Source organism: Aphelocoma coerulescens, chromosome 20 (assembly GCF_041296385.1).
Source record: "Aphelocoma coerulescens isolate FSJ_1873_10779 chromosome 20, UR_Acoe_1.0, whole genome shotgun sequence".
In the NCBI taxonomy this organism is placed as follows: Eukaryota; Metazoa; Chordata; class Aves; order Passeriformes; family Corvidae; genus Aphelocoma; species Aphelocoma coerulescens.
Window position 1 is genome coordinate 5,313,849 of NC_091033.1, and position 17,842 is coordinate 5,331,690.

General features: G+C 44.1%; 1 long non-coding RNA gene across 6 annotated transcripts in view; it reads left to right on the forward strand.

Moving 5' to 3' along the window:
* The window catches only part of LOC138121003 (uncharacterized), a 75,077-nt gene that overhangs the window by 5,607 nt on the left and 51,628 nt on the right, over positions 1-17,842 (forward strand). The window lies entirely within an intron of this gene.

A 17,842-nucleotide genomic window follows, 5' to 3' on the forward strand; every position in this document is an offset into this window, starting at 1 on the left:
TTGTGTTTTGGTGCGCCAGGCAGGAGCTTTTATTTTTCAGATTTATTTTTAGCACTTTGAGGATCCTCAGGGGGTAACCCAAGCTGGGTGGTTGGATGTTTATTCCCTGTGCCATGAGCTGAGCCTCAGAAACGCTGACCTGCAGTGCAGAGCTGGGAGTCAGGGCTCTTGTCTTTCCTTCCCAGCTCTTCCCCTCAAATGGGGCTGCAGCACTGGCCTCTTCCTAACTTGTGTTTGCTCCTTTTAAAGTGGAGAACCCTGTGAAAGGCGTTAATGGTGGCAGAGGTCTTAGAGATCCTCTAGTGAAGGGGGTGTCCTGCTTTGAAGTCAGTCATTGATCAGGAGGTGATTAATGCTACTGAATAAACCATCAGTGTCAGGGGAAAGCCTGACAGGATTTCACTGGGCAATGACCTCACTCTGCTCCAGTTCTCAGAACAGTGTGCTGGAAAGGATTAGCTGTTTTCCCAAACTTCCATAAGCAGTTGGTTTGAATCCTCAGTCCATCTCAGTCGTGCCTGAGGCAGCTGCTCCACAATGATTCTACCTCTTCCAGGTGGACACAGAGGTCAGTCAGTTATCAAGGTGCCAGGAGAGGAGTGGGGACAGTCCCTTCTCGAGGCTGACTCCTGGCCCATCCCTGGCTGTGGTGGGAGGTGATGCTCAGGGCCTGGTGTCTGTCACACCAGGGTGCAGAGTTTAGTCCTAATGCACATCCCAAGTGGGGAAATCTTCACACCTGCTGCCCCCTGGTCTTCTCTTACAGTGAACTGACATGAGGATTAAATCTCAGCCCTGGGCTGGTCAATAATCACCTGTGGAGAGGCAGGAGATGTGGGAGCAGAGTGGGCAGGTCACCTCCAGCACGCCCATGGCAAGAGGCACGGGGCAGCTGGCTGGGTCATCTGCAGCTGTAAAACTTTATGTGAAGGTAAAATCAACGATAAAACCTGGGTGTGTCAACTCCCATTGCATTCAGCTGAGGCTTTTAAACTCTGCCCAGATACCCATCTTGTTCTAAACCCTCCCTCACTTTCCCCCCCTCTGTTTTCTTTTTCTTTTTCTTTTTCTTTTTCTTTTTCTTTTTCTTTTTCTTTTTCTTTTTCTTTTTCTTTTTCTTTTTCTTTTTCTTTTTCTTTTTCTTTTTCTTTTTCTTTTTCTTTTTCTTTTTCTTTTTCTTTTTCTTTTTCTTTTTCTTTTTCTTTTTCTTTTTCTTTTTCTTTTTCTTTTTCTTTTTCCTGTTGAGCAGCTGGAAGAAAACCAAACAGAATCCTTGAAGTTGGCCAAATGAAGTCCAGCAAGGGGCCAGCCTGGATCTTGCACCCCCAAAGCCAAGCTGAGTCTCTGGAGCTCACACCCAGCTGGCACATCTGCCTCTGCCCATCGACAGGGGTCCCTTGCCCTGGGTGAATTATCAATAACACTCTGCAGGACATACTTATTTTTCTAGTTTTGTCTATAAAATTAGAGCTGCACAAATCCATTTGAGTAATAGGATCTCCAGTCACAGATCCTGTGCTGCTTGGTTTATACCCTCTAGTGACCAGGGCTTTTAATACCTTTTAACGCTTTGGAATGGAGACAGTGTTGCTTGTTCCTGTGCTTTTACTGAGTCTTGGGGTATTTGGGTTTGTGTTTATTATCCCAGCTCCTGGAGGCAAGGGGCTACAAGGGAATCTTGGCTTTTGTTTTAAGCATTTCTAGTAATTGTGGTTTGTGAGAATGGCTTTAAAATGTGATCTGGCTCCACTGTAAAGACTCAGGAACTAGAAGACAAATAAAAACTGAAGTTAAAAAAAGCACAAACCCAATTAATTTTTGAGCTACTTACGTTGTTTTTATTAGGTGGGTGGACAATATACTCACAATATGTGTCTATATATATCATAATATATATGGAGGTATTCGCTTCTAATTTTTTTCTGCTTTTTTTCATTTGGAAAGTTGTGTGTAATGTAAAGAATTGGCAAGCAGCTACCATGAACTACAACAAAAATATTTGAAACTGCTTTCCTCCTGTGCTGCTCCACTTGCTCCACATCCAACACAAGCCAAAGCAGCTGAATGCTGGACTTGGAAATGACTTTTCATGGTGAATCTATGTCCAGTTGGAATGGCTGTAGGAACTTCTGCTACTGGAATTGAGGAAATGCACCTTGGGCTCTAAAGAGATGAGCAAGAGGTGATGTGACCTTGAGTGGTTTGGATATGGTGGTGGTTGGATGATGACTGTGGTCAAAAAAGAACTGACTTATTATCCAAAAATCTTAACTGTACCAGTGCTGGTTTTGGGGTTTCTTTGTTTTCTTTCAGGCATGAAAATGGTATAAATTAATTTTTCTGCCTCTGTGGTTTTTTTTTTGTCATGTTACTTTGTGAAGACAGAGGTGGCTGAAGATTTGCTGAGTGTCAGAGTAGCCTGCTGGGGTGTAAATACTTGTGAAGAAAACAGAATTGGGGCAGTTAATTGTTCACAGAAATTTATCTGTGAATTTTTCTGTTCACAAAAGTGCTCTCTTGTTCTCTTGGTGAGAAAGCTGTGGTACCTGCCATCTCTCCAGAACACTTTTTGATCTTTAAAGTTTTTGGTTTCTAAAGAGAACCAGGCTGAATTTGGGGGGTATTGCTGGAATGGGACATTTCCCAACACCTTTTATCCATTCTATTGCAGCTGGCCTTGCCCCACCATGTAAATGGGAGAATTTTGTGGTGAACATTAACTCTGTTTTTGCAGACCTCTCTCAGAAACTTCAGCCTGTGTGTGGATGGGCCAGAAGTACTAAAACAAAATTTCAGAGTGAATAAGAAGGATTTCTGTGACTGTTTTTTTGGTCCATAGCCCAGCAGAACCCTTAAACACATGTGCAATCTGAGGGAAGTGTGTAACATCTTAGGTGAATTTGTTTCAGCTGTGTTCACGCCACTCTGTCAAGTACTTCCCATGAAAATTGGGACTATAAAACCCTGCTGGTATGAAAGTTTTTTCTTCTATAAAGTTTAAAGTTGTGTGCAGCAGTATTCCGTATCCCAAACTAATAGTTTGCATGTGAGAATCAAAGTATTAAGTTCACAGTTTTTGAGCAAAGCCAATGTTTATAACGTGACACATTCAGTGTGTCACTTACCTGTTCAATCACAAGGCTGCCTCATATATTGTGGAATTGGGATCTGAAGCATAGCAAGACTTGCTGCTGGAAAGAGCATAAATTAATCAAGTGTTTTGAATGGGATAAATTGTTAACTGATCAAAATATACTTTTTTTTTTTTGTAACAAAGTGAAGTGGATGGCTTGCTCAGCTCAGTGTCCACATGCCTGTGTTCCTGGCCTTTTAGGAAATTCATCTCCCATGTAAATTCACAGATTTCCTTTCTTTAGATTGGGATAATTCAGATTTCTGGCTATGAAAGTGATTTCAGACAAAGTCTAAGAAAATGGATCCTGTTTAATATCTGCAAGTCATCAGCTGTGCTGGGGAAGGGTCACCACGTGTTCTGTCAGCAGAGTCACCAGGCTTTAAGCAGACACACATATCTGGGGCTACATGATTTAAAGGGGTAACATTTTTCAGTAGTTAAAAGATGCCAGCTGGGTAAATAAACCCAGACCATCATGCACGAGTCCTCCTGCTTCCCAAAGTTCATTAGTGATAACAAGACTCTTGGCATTTGGATAATAAATCCACCATCTCAGGGCTGCTGTGTGCAGGTTGAGGAGCTCAGATGGTGACATTAATGGTGCAAATACAATAACATTTGAAAAGAAACTTCTTGGAGGGCAGAGGAGGGAGGAGAAAAGGGCAGCCAAGGGTTGGAGCACTGGGGGGAATTTCATCATTGCCCACCCCTGTGCAGAGCACCCACCACGGACCTGCCACACACTGCTTGCTACTTCTGTGTCAGCCCTTTGAGCCAGCCCAGAAAAGAGAGTGTTTGAGACAGGGAGAGGTGGGGAACGGGGGTGTTCCCTGCCTGAGCTGGTTTGTCTGGCCAGGTCAGCTGCAGCAGTCGAGGCAGATGGGTTCAGTGAGCTGCTTGTGTCAGGCAGGGCTCAGTGGCTGCCTGGGATGGTCACACTCAGCTCTTCCTCCCTCTCCTGTCTCACGGCACTGATTTGCTTTGCAGTGAGTTACCTGCCTGTGGAAATACACCTGGAATCCCAAAATGCTTCTTGAAAAATCCATGCAGGGGAATGCTAAAATCCTCCAGAAAAACAGTGTAGACTGTGAGATGCTCTGGACATCACTGAGGCAGGGGCTACTTGTGATTTTTGGTAATAAACCCCTTTTTCTTGCTTTAGTATTGATTTCAAAGTCCCCCATCAGACACAGAAACAGTGCACATCTACAATCTGTGCTGATCTGATAACATCTGACTCTGCACCAGTGATCTCCTTGGCCAGCAGAGTACAAAAAAGAACAAATGTAATTTTGAAACTCTTTAGTGACAGAAGGGAGTGAATCAGGTATGGGCTGAGAAAAGTGGGGCCATGAACATTGCTGCCCTGCCAGAGCCTCACAGGTCAGTGCTGGCTCTGGGTTTAAAGCCAGCTCTCCTGTGAAAATGTCTTTAATTTTTATTGTTGTGGAGAGCAAGAGACACATGTTAGCACAGTCTGATTTGTTTTCAGCTGTGAGAAATAGTGATTTTACCTCCAAAATGCTCAAGAGCCAAACTGCTTCATCTCAGGAAAACGTTAATTGTTTGAGTGCTTCATGCTCTTGTACAAGGAGATTTCTTGGGTTTCATTTGTAATTTAGCAACAGTTTAAACCCAAACCCCTTAATCCAAAATCAAAACCATCTACGCATCATGGCAAAAAGCAAAACAATGGATGAGTAACTCTCTTCTTTGCTTAGAAATAGTCACAAAATAGCTCCCCTATCCCTGCTAGGTGGATAAGGATCTTGCCATGGCAGGATTGAAAGTTTGGGAGTGCCAGAAGCTTGGTTTACTGAAGGCAAAGTAGATGCTTTTAGCAACTGCTGTGGAGTTTGCAGAGTACCTGGGAGGGTATCAGCTTCACCTGGACTCATCTTCTGCGGGCAACAGCCAACCTTTTGATTCTTGCCTTCTGTGTATTGAGCTGAATTAAATAATTATAAAAATGGAGTCTTTTCCTCCCTAAATTTTAGAACAAGTGTGATTAGCAGTGTGGATGGCAGTTTATACACAAACTAACACTGTTGGCCTCCTCCCTGTTTATAAGTCACTTTTGGCAAAAGCAACCTGTGTCAAGTGTGATCTGCTCTCTGATCAGGTTACAGCTGAGGAAGGAACCTCAATTAAGTTTCCATCTCACAGGACTACAGTGGAAAATAGAATCAAAATTAGCAGATAAATGAATAAAATCTCAAGGACAACGACAGAATAAACATGTCTGCTAAGCAATTTGGTAAGAGGAAAATCTGGCACCTCCTTGTTTAAGGAGAAAGAGTGAGGAGGAAATATGTGAAGTCCTTAACTGGCTGAGGGAGAAGCTCTGGCTGAGGTAGGTGTGGTGCTTCTCAACGTGGTCTCGTGGTGGACTTGGCAGTGCTGGGTTAATGGTTGGACCAGATGCTCTCACCAGGTCCTTTTCAACCGTAATGATTTTGTGATTCTGTGCTTCCAAGCTGGTTTGGAATGTCAAACACCAGGTTCTCTGACTAAATAATCTCAAACTGTGCCCAGCAGAATGTATTTTCTCAAGCTGCTGGGAGTGATCCATCTCTTCTGATGCTACTCTGAAACCAGAGGAGCTGGCTGTGATGCTCTGCTGTCCATGGCAATGCTGAAATGACCAACATGAGCCCAAAGCACACAGTTTAGGAGAAAAAGAGGTTGGTGCAGTGCTCAGGCTTTGCTTGGTGAGATGCCAGGAACTTCCCTCCTTCTTGTCCCCACTGATTTAAATGGAAACTTGGAAAAATGCTAAGAATTATGCAGTACTTGCACTTCTTAAAGATAATGTGTGGTCAGGATGGTGTGCAGGGCCTTGTCCTGAGGCAGTGCTGCTGCAACACAGTGACTGGATTTCCTGAGGTTACGATCCCACGTTTGGAGTTATCCCCAGACCATCAGCCTGTACTCAGCCCGTGTTCAGCTGGTCCAGAGCTGCTCTCAGGAGCTCTTGGCAGGACTTGGAGGGACCCAGGAGAACTTATGGTGTTATGGGCCAGGAGCAAACAGCAGGATGTGCCCTTTGTTTTTGGGGACTGAGGAGAGTAAGGGGGCTCATAAAAATAAATATGTTTAATAGCACAGAATGAAACAACAAATTGAAATTGTGCTGAAATCCAATTCTGGGATTTTATAATCCACAGAAACTTATTAACTTCAGGGACCTGGGGAGAAAAGTGAGCTTTCCACTCCATCCCCAAAACAGAGAATTTAGAGCACTTTTATGGTGCGTTTTAGGACAATGACCTGGGCAATGTGTTCAGCTGCTTTGCTTGCCTCATAAAACCCAGTTATACAGTCCTGGAATCAATCCTGTTCTCTTTTGGGCTTTCCAGAACAAGGACTGCCAGCAGAAGCACTTTATGATATAGAGTTGAAGTGTCAATGGGACATAGAGCAGAGCCATTGTGCTCACCTCTGTGATCAATGGGAAAGGCATATTTAGACATAAATAACCTTTGCTGTGGCATGGGCAGAGCCTCTTCCTGCAGCCCAAGGTTTGAGGGAACTTCTCTGCTCTCCAGGACCTGAATTTTTTAAAGTTTGCTTACACTAGGTAACACAGCTCAAAGAAGAGAGATACTCTAAAAAAAAGGCAGTTGAAGATGACATGCCCAGCATATTTTGCTTGATTGTGCCAGGGATCTCCACTTCCTGCTGTTGAAGTTTCTGTAGCAGTGTTTGAATTTTGTTGTGTACCCATTCCCCCAAGAATTTTTTGTTTGGAAATAGCAAATGCATTTTTTTCATTGCTTTATACTTCAAGTTGCATAATTTCATTTTTTTCAGGGAATAAAACCCCCTTTCCCAGTTTCCAGATCTCATTCTGGATCTGTGTTTTAATGAGGTTTTCCAGCTCCCCATCCTGAGCATGCAGCCAGAGCAAAAAGGGGCAAAATGTCCAAAGGTTGCAGGGTAGGAAGGCGCTGAGTATTGCATAATCTGAGGTGAGAAAAAGTTGTGGTCCCTCAAGCCAAATCCCTTACTTGCTGCTTGTGTCTTCACTCGGGACCTTTGGTTTTTTGAAGTCTGCTTGTTTTTCCTGTGAGCTTCTGGAGAAGCCTAAGGAGGAAAACATCTGGGTCCCGGGAGTGGTTTGACTTAAAGAAGAAGAGAAAATGGGTTTGGGAGAATTAACTCTATTTCAGCTGCACAAATAGACCAATTTCTGTGTTAACACTTGAACACTTAGTTATTTTAGCCAAAGGTGTTTGCTTGTAGTTAACATTTCTGCAGTTTCCATGAGTATTTAGCTCTAAAGAGCAACTCCTCTTGCCATTTCTTCTTGCAATGACACAGTCACTGGCACTGAGGCCACAGCTGTCACTGTCCCTCCAGCCAATGTGCACGTTGCCACAGCAGAGGGAAAGGAGAAAAATCGGAATTCAAGTCCTGTCTGAAAAGTAAAAGGGACAAATTAGTTTCTTGTCACTGCTCTGCAATAAATACATTGTCATTTTTATACCCCAGTGAATCATATTCTCCATTTCCCCCGTAACTATTATACAGTCTGCTGGCAGTACATCATTTTTTGGTAATTTTATTTTCACCAATTGTTTTATGAAATTTTTGAGTTTTATGGACACTAAAACAAATCTAGCCTGCGAGTATTATAGCCCTTTAAATCACCGGCAGGAAATCTCAAGGTTCCTCCAGACTGTGAGAGAAGGAAGCTTTAGGAAAGAAAGATTGCTCCTAGCTTATAAACTGAGCAAAAACCCAGAGATAAGTTTGTAAAAGGGACATACATCATCACTGGCAAAAAGCAGGACGTAAAACAACATCTCTCCGCTCAGCTCCCTTAAGGATAAAAATGGATTTTTATTTAGCAGAAACACTAAAGTAGCTGGGGAAAGGAACACACAAGCTTTTCCATGCTTTCCTAACCATAACAATCCTTATTTCCTGCAGAGCTGCCCCGTCAGGCACAACCTTGGCTAAGCTGTGGTTAGTTGTAGTCCCAAACCAGAGGGAACTTGGAAGAAACTCTGAATTCTAAGCTGAATGTTGACAGTGCTTGGCTGAATTTGGCCCTCCCAGTGTTGTGGAAGTGGTGCCACCAGGGCACGGGGAAAGGGATTGTCCAGGTTCTCCTCTTCTTATCCATAACCTTTGTCAATTTTTTCATGGCTAAACCATCTGGTTTTTTGAGAAGGTTTTGCTGGTGGCACAAAGTTTCTGATGGCTTAAATCAACACTGAGTTGTGATATGATAAAAATGATTTCCTTTTGTTTTTTTTTAATAAACAAGAATTTTGTTCTCAATGGATTTTCTTGGTCCACTTTGATCCACTTTGCATATCCCTGAATATAAGAAAGAAAAAGAATATGAGATGGTCTTGCCTAGAGGGAAACATTGAACAAGAGCTTTGTTAACTGTAAATCTGACAGGGCAGATGAACAAGCTCTCACCTCAGTTCTGACTTGGACTTTTCTGTCTTGAACAATCTACTCCTTTTTTGCTTTTCCCTTTTTTATTCACCTCTTAATATTTTTTAAGGGCTCTGAACATATTTGCATCATATATTTGATTTGTAAATGGGAAGAAAGATTGTTTTTGGATTAAATTGAATAATTTTTGCTCCTCAGATTTTTTTTTTTTTTAATATCGTAGGAATATTTGAAAAATGATATAAAAGTGGCTGTTGTGTTTCAGACCTGGGGTCTGCTGTGGCTGGAAGTAGCATGGTATGACTGTGCATGCACATATTTCCCTCAATATATCCTTCCAGCAATCTGTTATGTGGGAACTTATGAGCCAAAGGGAACACGTTTGTTAATGGCCCTTGATGGATTTTTCCCTCTGTGAATTTATTGAGTTGAACATCTGTACGTTCATGACTTCCCCTCTGTAACGTGTGGTGGGAAAAAAAAACAACCCTCCTTTTTCCTACTTTTAGGCTCCTTTCTTGTCTCTCTTCACCTGCTGCCTCACTTTGTGCTTTGCAAGGAGCTGTGCTCTGTCACCACCCCTTTAGCTGCCCAGTGGTGCCCGTGAGCTTAAAGATTCCTACCCTTCTCTTGTCTGGTCATCCCTTTCCCAGTCTGAGAAGCCCAGGTTGATTACTGATTTTGGACAAAAACCCTTCCCGAGGGAATGTGGTGCTGCCCCAGGGTGGGCTTGGCTTCACAGGCTGTGGGTTTGGGAGGCTGAAGCAGCAACTCTTGTGCATTGGCATCAAGAGTGGGTTAAAGCTCAATTCAACACTTTTCACTCAGAAGTTCTGAAAAAATGAAGCCAGCAAAGAGGCATCCCTGAGTGAGTGGTGTTTTGGTTGCAAAACCAAAGTTTTGCAAAGATAGTGTGCTGAAAATCTCTATTTTTTAAATGAATATTCCCATACAATAGATTTCAGAGGGTACATTGGGAATAAATCAGTAAAAAATAAACATGGGCAAGTTTTCCAGCTCTATTTTTGTATCACCAGAAAAGAAGTATCTGCAGGTTTGAACTCAAACTGGCTTTGGCTGCCTGCACTCCTGGTGTGAGGAGTGCTGTGCATTCTCTCTGTCCAGAACACAGCAGTGCTGCTCTGTGTCTCTGACACGTTGCCATTTGAGTGTTTTAGGGGAAGGTGTCTCTAACAACCTGAGGATCAGCCCTGGCCACATGGATGGTGATTTTTCTCTTCACTTTAGCACAAGAGCGTCCTGAGGATTTATTACTGGTTTCTATTCTTACTGTGGCCAAAAGGGTGACAGAGGTGAAGCACTTCCTATTTTGGATGGTGGTGAGGAAAAGCACGAGGAGAGCAAGGTACCATCAAGAGAGGAGTGAATGAGAGATGCTCTGCAGGTCATGAACCCTCCAGGAGTTCAAAACAGGGCATGGCTGAACAGCAGTTATGAAATTTAGGGTACAGCTGTATTAGCCAAAGGTTTTATGTGGGTGCAACTTGTCCTCTGATGGGAAGGAGTTAACTCTAGCTTTCAAAAGCATTTTCATGCCACTGGGGCTGTAATCATGCTAAAGGCATTGAATGCTTCTATGAAAAATGTTCTCCTTAGGGTTTGGGTCACAGCCTTCCCACTGTCTGGCTCAGAGCTTTGGGAAGGGCTCTGCACAGCTACAAGTGAACTGTAAAAAAGGATCTTGCAGGAAGGAAGTGGCCATGAAAGAAGGGCCTACAGCTCTGTTCAAAGTGCTTGGGAGAGAAACCAAAGCAGCAGCAAAGATCCCCGACCCCGTACTTTGCTGTGGTTGCTGTGTGGGGGTTGTCCTGTCCCTCCTGCGTCACCTGGGGTCCAGCACTGGCTCCCTGAGTTGTGCCACATTCCTGCAAGAGATTTGTGGCTCCTGGCCACGCAGGGTGAAGTGGTGGGCACTCCATTTGTGTTTCAGGAACATCTGAGCCAGGTAACAAACACATCACAGCTTCTCTGTGTTGTACCAGCTCTCTGAAATCTCTTTTGAAACAAACCTCACTCTGCTACTCACTCACTTGCCTCCCTCTTTGCTTCTGTGTCCTCACTCCTCTCTTCTCTTTGCACAAAGTGCAGTTCCTAATTTTTTGCTTTTACTCTCTGTAGCTAAATCTACTTTTTAATTCTTTTTCCTCTTTTTTTTTTTTTTTTCCCCCTGCCTGTTTAATCTCAACTCAGCCCCAGCGCTGGTGCAGCGTTACAACAGTTTTGTCATGTTGGCTGTCACCGTGCTGACAGCCCTGTGACAGCTGGCAGATGTATGGATGATGGATGTTTTCTCCCTTGTGCAAGGACGATGGGATAAAAGTGCAAACAAACCGGGTAATAGATGGGAAAAGCAGAGCAGCGTTGATAAGGCCTGGTCCCCACTCTGTGATGTATGGGAAAGCAAGCTGCGGGCAATTTGTTTCAGAGAAATGAGGGAGTCTTTGTAGAGAGGGACACAAGGAAAATAAAAAGAAAAGGAGAGAAAATAAAGTAATAATAATAAGAGAGGGGAGTTCCTAAAGCTTGTCTGTGTTGTGGCAACACCAGCCTGTCGTCATGGCAATAGGCAAATCTCATTTCAAGGACAGGCTCAGGGTCCTTGGCATTCATTAGGGACCCCAGGAGGAGGTGTCTGGGATGGGAGCATTAGTTTGTCTTTGCTTGTTTCTGCTGCTTCCCTCACCTCCCTGCTGGCTTGCCGGGGCACCTGCAGTTATTTATGGGGCATGGGTGACATCTGAAAGAGCTCACAAATGGCTGCAGTGGCTGTGGGCAGATAAACTTCTCAAGCCACTCGCCGGTAGAGCTGAGAAGTTCATACATGCCTGGGTTCATGTGGAGAGGCTGCTACTCCCTACTGTGAGCCAGGCTCAGCTCTGGAGGCTCCGACCCAAGGAGATCCCCTGTGGTCCGTGCACTGCCCCCGGCTCCTGCCTGCCCAGATGGGAGGAAGAGGATGCTGCAAACGGAGCACTGGTGCAGTGATCCCGAGCACAGGGTGCATTCGCCTTGTCCCTGAGGGCTGTGAGCTCCAGGCTGGGCCAAAGGCAGTGCCAGGGGTGGGAGCTGCCAGGATGCTGCTGCACAGCCCATGGGTCTGGCAGTTGGAGAGGGCAAGGAATCCTTCAGCAAGTGCGCAAGGAGGGAGGAGGATGCTCATGTTACAGCCTGTGAGAATCCCTTTAAAATGCAAGGAATGTCTTCCAGGGCTCCTGTATGGATCCTGATTATTAATCCCTTGGTGCTGAAGCTGCCAATGTGGATGTGCAATGGATGTTTGTGCCCTCACACCCCTGCTCCCCGGCATGGATGTCTTCTGGATGCTGACACCTCCCCTCACTTCCCTTCCACCCTTGGTTCTGTCACTGTCAGGGACTTATTTAGGCTCGTAATAGTGATAATTTATTACAGCACACTTCCTGCAGTGAGTAAATAAGTCTGTCTCCCTTAAACTCCCTGGGCAATTAGAAGAATGAAAGACTGTGCCACGTATTAGCATTTATTTTCTCCCAGCATTTATACAAGGCCATTTCCTTGCTGACAAATTGTGGGGCAAATTGTTCCCGAGGAAGTCTGTCAGATGGAAAGGTGTTATGATTAAGCTGTTGGTGTAAATTTAGATGACAATAAATCCTTTTATTGCATTAACTGGATTTATTTCCTTGCAACTACCATTAAGGATTTGAAGAAACAATAATGAACAGGTTGATTTTTCAGCTGCTTAAGGGTAATTAATATGCACTCTAAAAACAGAGAATCCACTTTAAAAAAAAACCTCTCCAGTGATCTAGAGGCTGCTGATCAGGAAATGGATGTAGAATCAGGTGTATGTGTGATGGCATTGCATTAACAAAAATCCTAAATGCAAGAGTGACACGGGAATTTGGGAAGGAATCTGCTCAAATATGAACTGGAAGGGCTGAATTCTGCACACCCTTCCAGGGGCAAACACTGCCTGCAGAGAGGAGCCCTGCCTTGTGCAAGAGGCCACTGACCCAGTGGGGTTTAGGCTCTTTGAGTGTACAGCAGTTTTATGTCCCTGGTGGAAAGGGTTTGTGTATTCCAAGAAAAGAAAAGTAGCTTTTTGTTTCAGTAAGAGTCTATCCACAATTATCCCTATTATCAGTTTGGGTAAAAGGAAAAGGCAATATTAATTTATCTATGATTAAAAAAAATAAACTGAAAGGGAGCAAATTGATAAAAGCCTGGCAATGCTACAAGAATGGAAACCCCTGTATGTCAAATGGATGAAAAAAGATTTGTATTGTGAATGGATATGATGATAAAAGGGTAAGATAAGGCTAAAACAGAGCTATCAAAAATGCTTAAGCTGGTCATATTGTCAAGTGGGAAGTTTAGATAAAGGTAAAACTTTGGGATGCCTTTTCCAAAAAGGGGTTTGTGGCAGCAGCTGTATTAATTCCCCTAAGTCGTTTGGTAGCCCACAGAAATTACTTTGGCCACTGTTTTCCTCATTCCTTACAGAGTTCCTTGCTTCATTTGTCTCAGCTCTTGGGTTGCTACCTGCCACCTTTGGGGGCCTGTCAGCCTCCCTCATGCCCAGAGCGAGGCTGAAATATTTTAGTCAAAACTGATTTGAGGAAAACGCTGAAAATTTGTAACAGGGATTTGTTTTTTTCCAGGAATGTATCAATTTGAGTAATACCTTCAGTTGGAAGGGTTCTTAGATATGGGATGGTGTTGAATTAGGCTTCTGCCTTAACCCAGAGAAGCCTCCCTGGTGCAGGAGGTCTGGCAGGTTCAGATGCTCAGGGCAGGCTGTTCCACAGTTCTGCTGCTGGAGGCTACTGACCATTTTGGGGCAAAACCACTGGTTTCTACTTCTCTCTGAATTTTACAGTAAGTAGCTCATGAGTTAAAATGCTGAACTTATTTGTTAAAGCAGTGGGTAGAGCTGGCAGCCAGGGGAAGGCTCTCTGGACTGAGCAGCAGGTCCTTCCCTCCTTGCTCCCTGCCTGCTGGGACTGGGAAGCTGTGACATGTTTCTTTTTCTTTCTTGTTGGCAATTTCTCACCCAGGTGGAGAAAAGACTTCTTCCCTTTAACCCTGAATGTTTTCACAGGGCAAGCACATGCATTTCTGTGCTGTTCCACTCCCACCACTGGCTTCTGGAAAATTGTTGCGTGTTAATTAATTTGGCACAGAAGTTTTCAAACAGGGATGTGTGGGGCAATGTGGCTCCTGTCGTGGTTTGACAAGGTTACCTGAGGGTAATGTGGTAAATATTTTTCATCCATTAGCAGCTTATGAAAATGGTGCCTCGTGCTGCTGCCTGGCACAGTGGGGGGGTGGAGAGCAGGAGATGGCTGTTAACTTAAGAGGGTAAGGAACCATCACTCATGTGGCTGGTGGGGGAGACAGGGCTCCCAGTAACATCTGACTTGTGCACAAACACACAAATGTGTGTTTCTATTAAAACTAAACATTCAGATATAAAAAACACAACCCAGCAGCAGATCTCTTTAGATTTTCCATAATTCTCTTTTCTTTACTGTTTCTGATTCTCATTTTCTCTTCCTGGGATTCCCTTAGGTTTTTGTTTATCCCAGCTCCATAAAAACAGCACAAAATGTTAGAAATGCCATGGACTGCACTGGTGTTTGATCCATGTTCTCCCTTCCCTCCTCCCATGCAGCCTGGCCTCTCTGTTGAGACCAAAAAAGGTTTTTTTGCTCATTCTGCATTGACCCCTCATTATTACTTTAATAAAAATTATTAATAATATAAACCATAAACTATTTACAGTAGTTAAATACAGAGTGCTCTAATTCTGCGCCTTTCCTGCAAAACACAGGATTCAACCTCTTTATGTGTAAAACGATACTGAGCCATAACTATCTTATAATATTGCTACATAATACTGTAGTTGTATTCCTGATCACCACAGCTTTTATCAATTTTACTGGGTGGGTTTCATTCCTACTATAAAAAAATGCAGTACTTTTTAATAATGGTAGGTGGAGGCAGAGAAATATGACTCATAAAACACTTCTGATGGACTTGGCTGTTCAAAACTGGGACTCAAGTCTTCCTTGCCTGTCTTCTGAAGGAATTAATTCTTCATTTCTCCATACTTTCAGTGATCTGTCCTTTGTGTTTGGTTGCTCAGAGATGGTGGCAGCCAGGGGCTTTCTGGATGACCCTAAAATTGGGGTGTGCTTTGGATCAGGGAGGTACTTCTGAAGCAAAACTTTTGGCTATCTCCACTTTCAGGGGTTGGAACTCGATGATGTTTAAGGTCCCTTCCAGCCCAAACCATCATGTGATTCTATGATTTTGGTTTGATTTCACATCTCTGAGCGTCTGACCTAAATTCCTCTAAAACCAAGTGAAATGGGAAATGTTCCTCAAGTATGTGCCTGCAGCCACCAAGGGGCATTTAGACCATGGGAGTAATCTGGAGCAAAAATCCTCTGAGCTGTGGCTGGTGTGGGTGCCAGGTCCTCAGGATCCTGGCTGTGCAGCTCCTCTCCTCCTGGTCTGTGCTCCCTGGGAATGCAAACACGGCCCTTTGGGGTGGGGACATCACCTACTGACTTTGCACCTGGGCAGGAGCCTGATGGGGCCATCCAGCTGGCTTTGGGGGAAGCTTGTGCCCTGACTGGGTGCATTTTGTGGGTCAGGACCCTTCCAAAGGGCGTTTTTGGCCAGAAGATGTTTACAGCTCTCTGCTGTGGGCTGGTTTTGAACTCACTCCTGCTTGGCTGACAGGGAGCTTTCCCAGCAGGGACAAAAGTGGCATCAGAGCCAACTGCAGCCACCGAGCACAAGCACGTCCTTGGCCTCTGCCAGCCTCATGGCACCTTTTGCAAGGTTTGTCTCAACAGTTCATGGCTCATGTAAAAGTTTTGGGGCTGTTCTCTCCGTCCTACTTCCACCCTTGCTCACCCATGGCTGTGCAGACAGACACAACTCCCTCTAACAATCCCTTCCCTTGCCACCCCGAGCGATCCATGGGTGCTTGGAGAGCAGCTGCATTGTTGGTGAAGACCCTGCAGCAATGAGGCTCCAGTCTGGGGGAACTTCTGTGCATTTAATTAAGAAATGCTGCTCATACAGAACTGACTGCACGAACCTCATTTACTGCCGTGGCTGTCTGTCCATCCAGCCTTTTGTCTCTCTGCATCCTGCACAATTCCATTGGATCTTATTACTCGAGCTAGGTAGATTCTTGCTTGGCTGAGCCGAGATCAAAAAGTAATTTTTCTTTTTGCAACAGCTGATTAGAAATTCATTTATTTTCACATTAGACATTTGACCAATATCTCCTTCCCCCCAACTCTGGCAATTTAGCTCCATTTGTGTAGTCTGCATAATGGAAGACAGTGAGCCTGTCAGAAAAATGTGGCCTGGGGCAAAAATTAAATGCAGAATCATGTATCAGAAATGAGATGTATTTACTATTGTTTTTGAAAATTAATGGTGCATTTTTAGTTTTTATAATGTAATTTAATGATGCAATTCATCTAATAAAAACCCACATTTTAACTCAGTCCTACAGACCTACTGGGGCAGGACAAAATGTACCTTTCAGATGTAAGATTTTTTAAAAAACCCTTTGGGCTTTTTTTGTTTTGTTTTGTTTTTTGCATGCAAAAGAAGAGAAACTCTTTGCGTGCTTTGGCTGACAGCTGGGGTATCAGCAGGAGGCCAATAAAAAGGACATTTTTCTTTCTAAATATTGGTGTTTGTGCAGCATACAATAATATTATAAATGCAGCAGTGGGTTTGAAGTACAATGCTGCAGCTGATTATAGAAAACCATATGGTGCTGGCATGTTAAACTGATACAGATTGAACATGGGCTGTAGCTTTAAATGCCATGGCCCAGAGATTGTGCTAAACTAGAATAAATATACTGTGCAGTGTCAATATAGGGAGCTGTCATTTGCGGCAGCAAGAGGCAAACTGTGTCAAAATAATATGAACTGATTGAAGACAAACCCACAAAAGTCAGCAATGAGCACATGCTTCTTCCCAGGAGTGGCTCTCGGTGGGTTGTGGGTTGGTGGAAAGTCCTTGATCACTTTTCAGAGCATTATTTGGCTTCAGAGGCTCTGGATCAAGGGCTGGGGGAGCCCCAGGTGCCCTGGCTGGGTGTTTCACTGGCAGTGACAGATTGCAAAGCACAGGTTCTTCTCCAGCTCTATTGAAAGAAAATGCCTGTACCTCTGGTTTTGCGTGTGTTTATAACATTAAAGCTCCCTTCTTGTCTTACATCATGATTTTCATCCTCTTTGCAATGTTTTTGTATTACATTTGCTTTTGCAAAGTGAGCACAGGTAGATTTGCTGTGCATTTTAAAGCCTCCTAAAAGTGCTGTTCTTTAATTGGGACAAGCCAGGTAAGGGGATGCTCCTTCCCAACCCCCACTGCTGATTGCCTGCTCTGCTGGGATCAGGGTGATCCTGAAAGCAGAGCCGACCAGGGCACAGAAAGCTGTGGGTTTGCCTTAATCACTGAGCTAGAGGGGCAGGGAGCACTGAGTTTGGAGGATGGGACTGACTTCTTCATTGGGAATAGGGAGTTACAGTCAGCCTCAGCTGATCCTGATCATTCCCTCTTATTTTATGAAAGATGCTCCTGCATTCAGGCTGGATTTCCAGCTTTAAAATATGCCCTCATCTGCTTTTTCAAACCCCTCTTTTACAAACAAAACTCGAAGTTGTAGCTAAACACATACTAATCCTGTTTTAAGATAACCTCCTTCCTATGGAGATTAAAAATGTACATTTACCAGAAACAGTTAAACTTAAGTGCACCCAACCCACCAATGTGACACTGAAGTAGACTTTGGTATAAAGCTGTAGCAGGAGGAGAAGTCTATTCATTTGTGGGTGAATTAAATATCCATTTTCCTTTGTTTCCTGGCTGTGGTGCATGATTTCCCAGAGGACACAAGGAGACAGCCCCCGTGACAAGTGCGAGGGGAGCTCTCATAAACCCTGGCTCTGTGGGGAATCCCTTTGCTGTTCCTGGCAGGTTTAGTAACAGGAAATGTGAACTGGTTTGGGTCTGACAAGGACCCCACTGTTCAGGTTCCTGATCATTTTGTAGGCACACAGATTAAATAGGGTGGGTCAGTGTTTGGGCAGGTTTCACTGAATCCCAGGATAAGCTGCTTTTTTCCTTTCCCTTTTGGCCCATGTTTATTGTGTAGTCTGAGTTTCAGACCCAGTGGGTGGATTTTGAACCATCCCAGCCAACATATCCATACTCCTGCTCTCCCCAGCCAGCCTTGAGCACTCT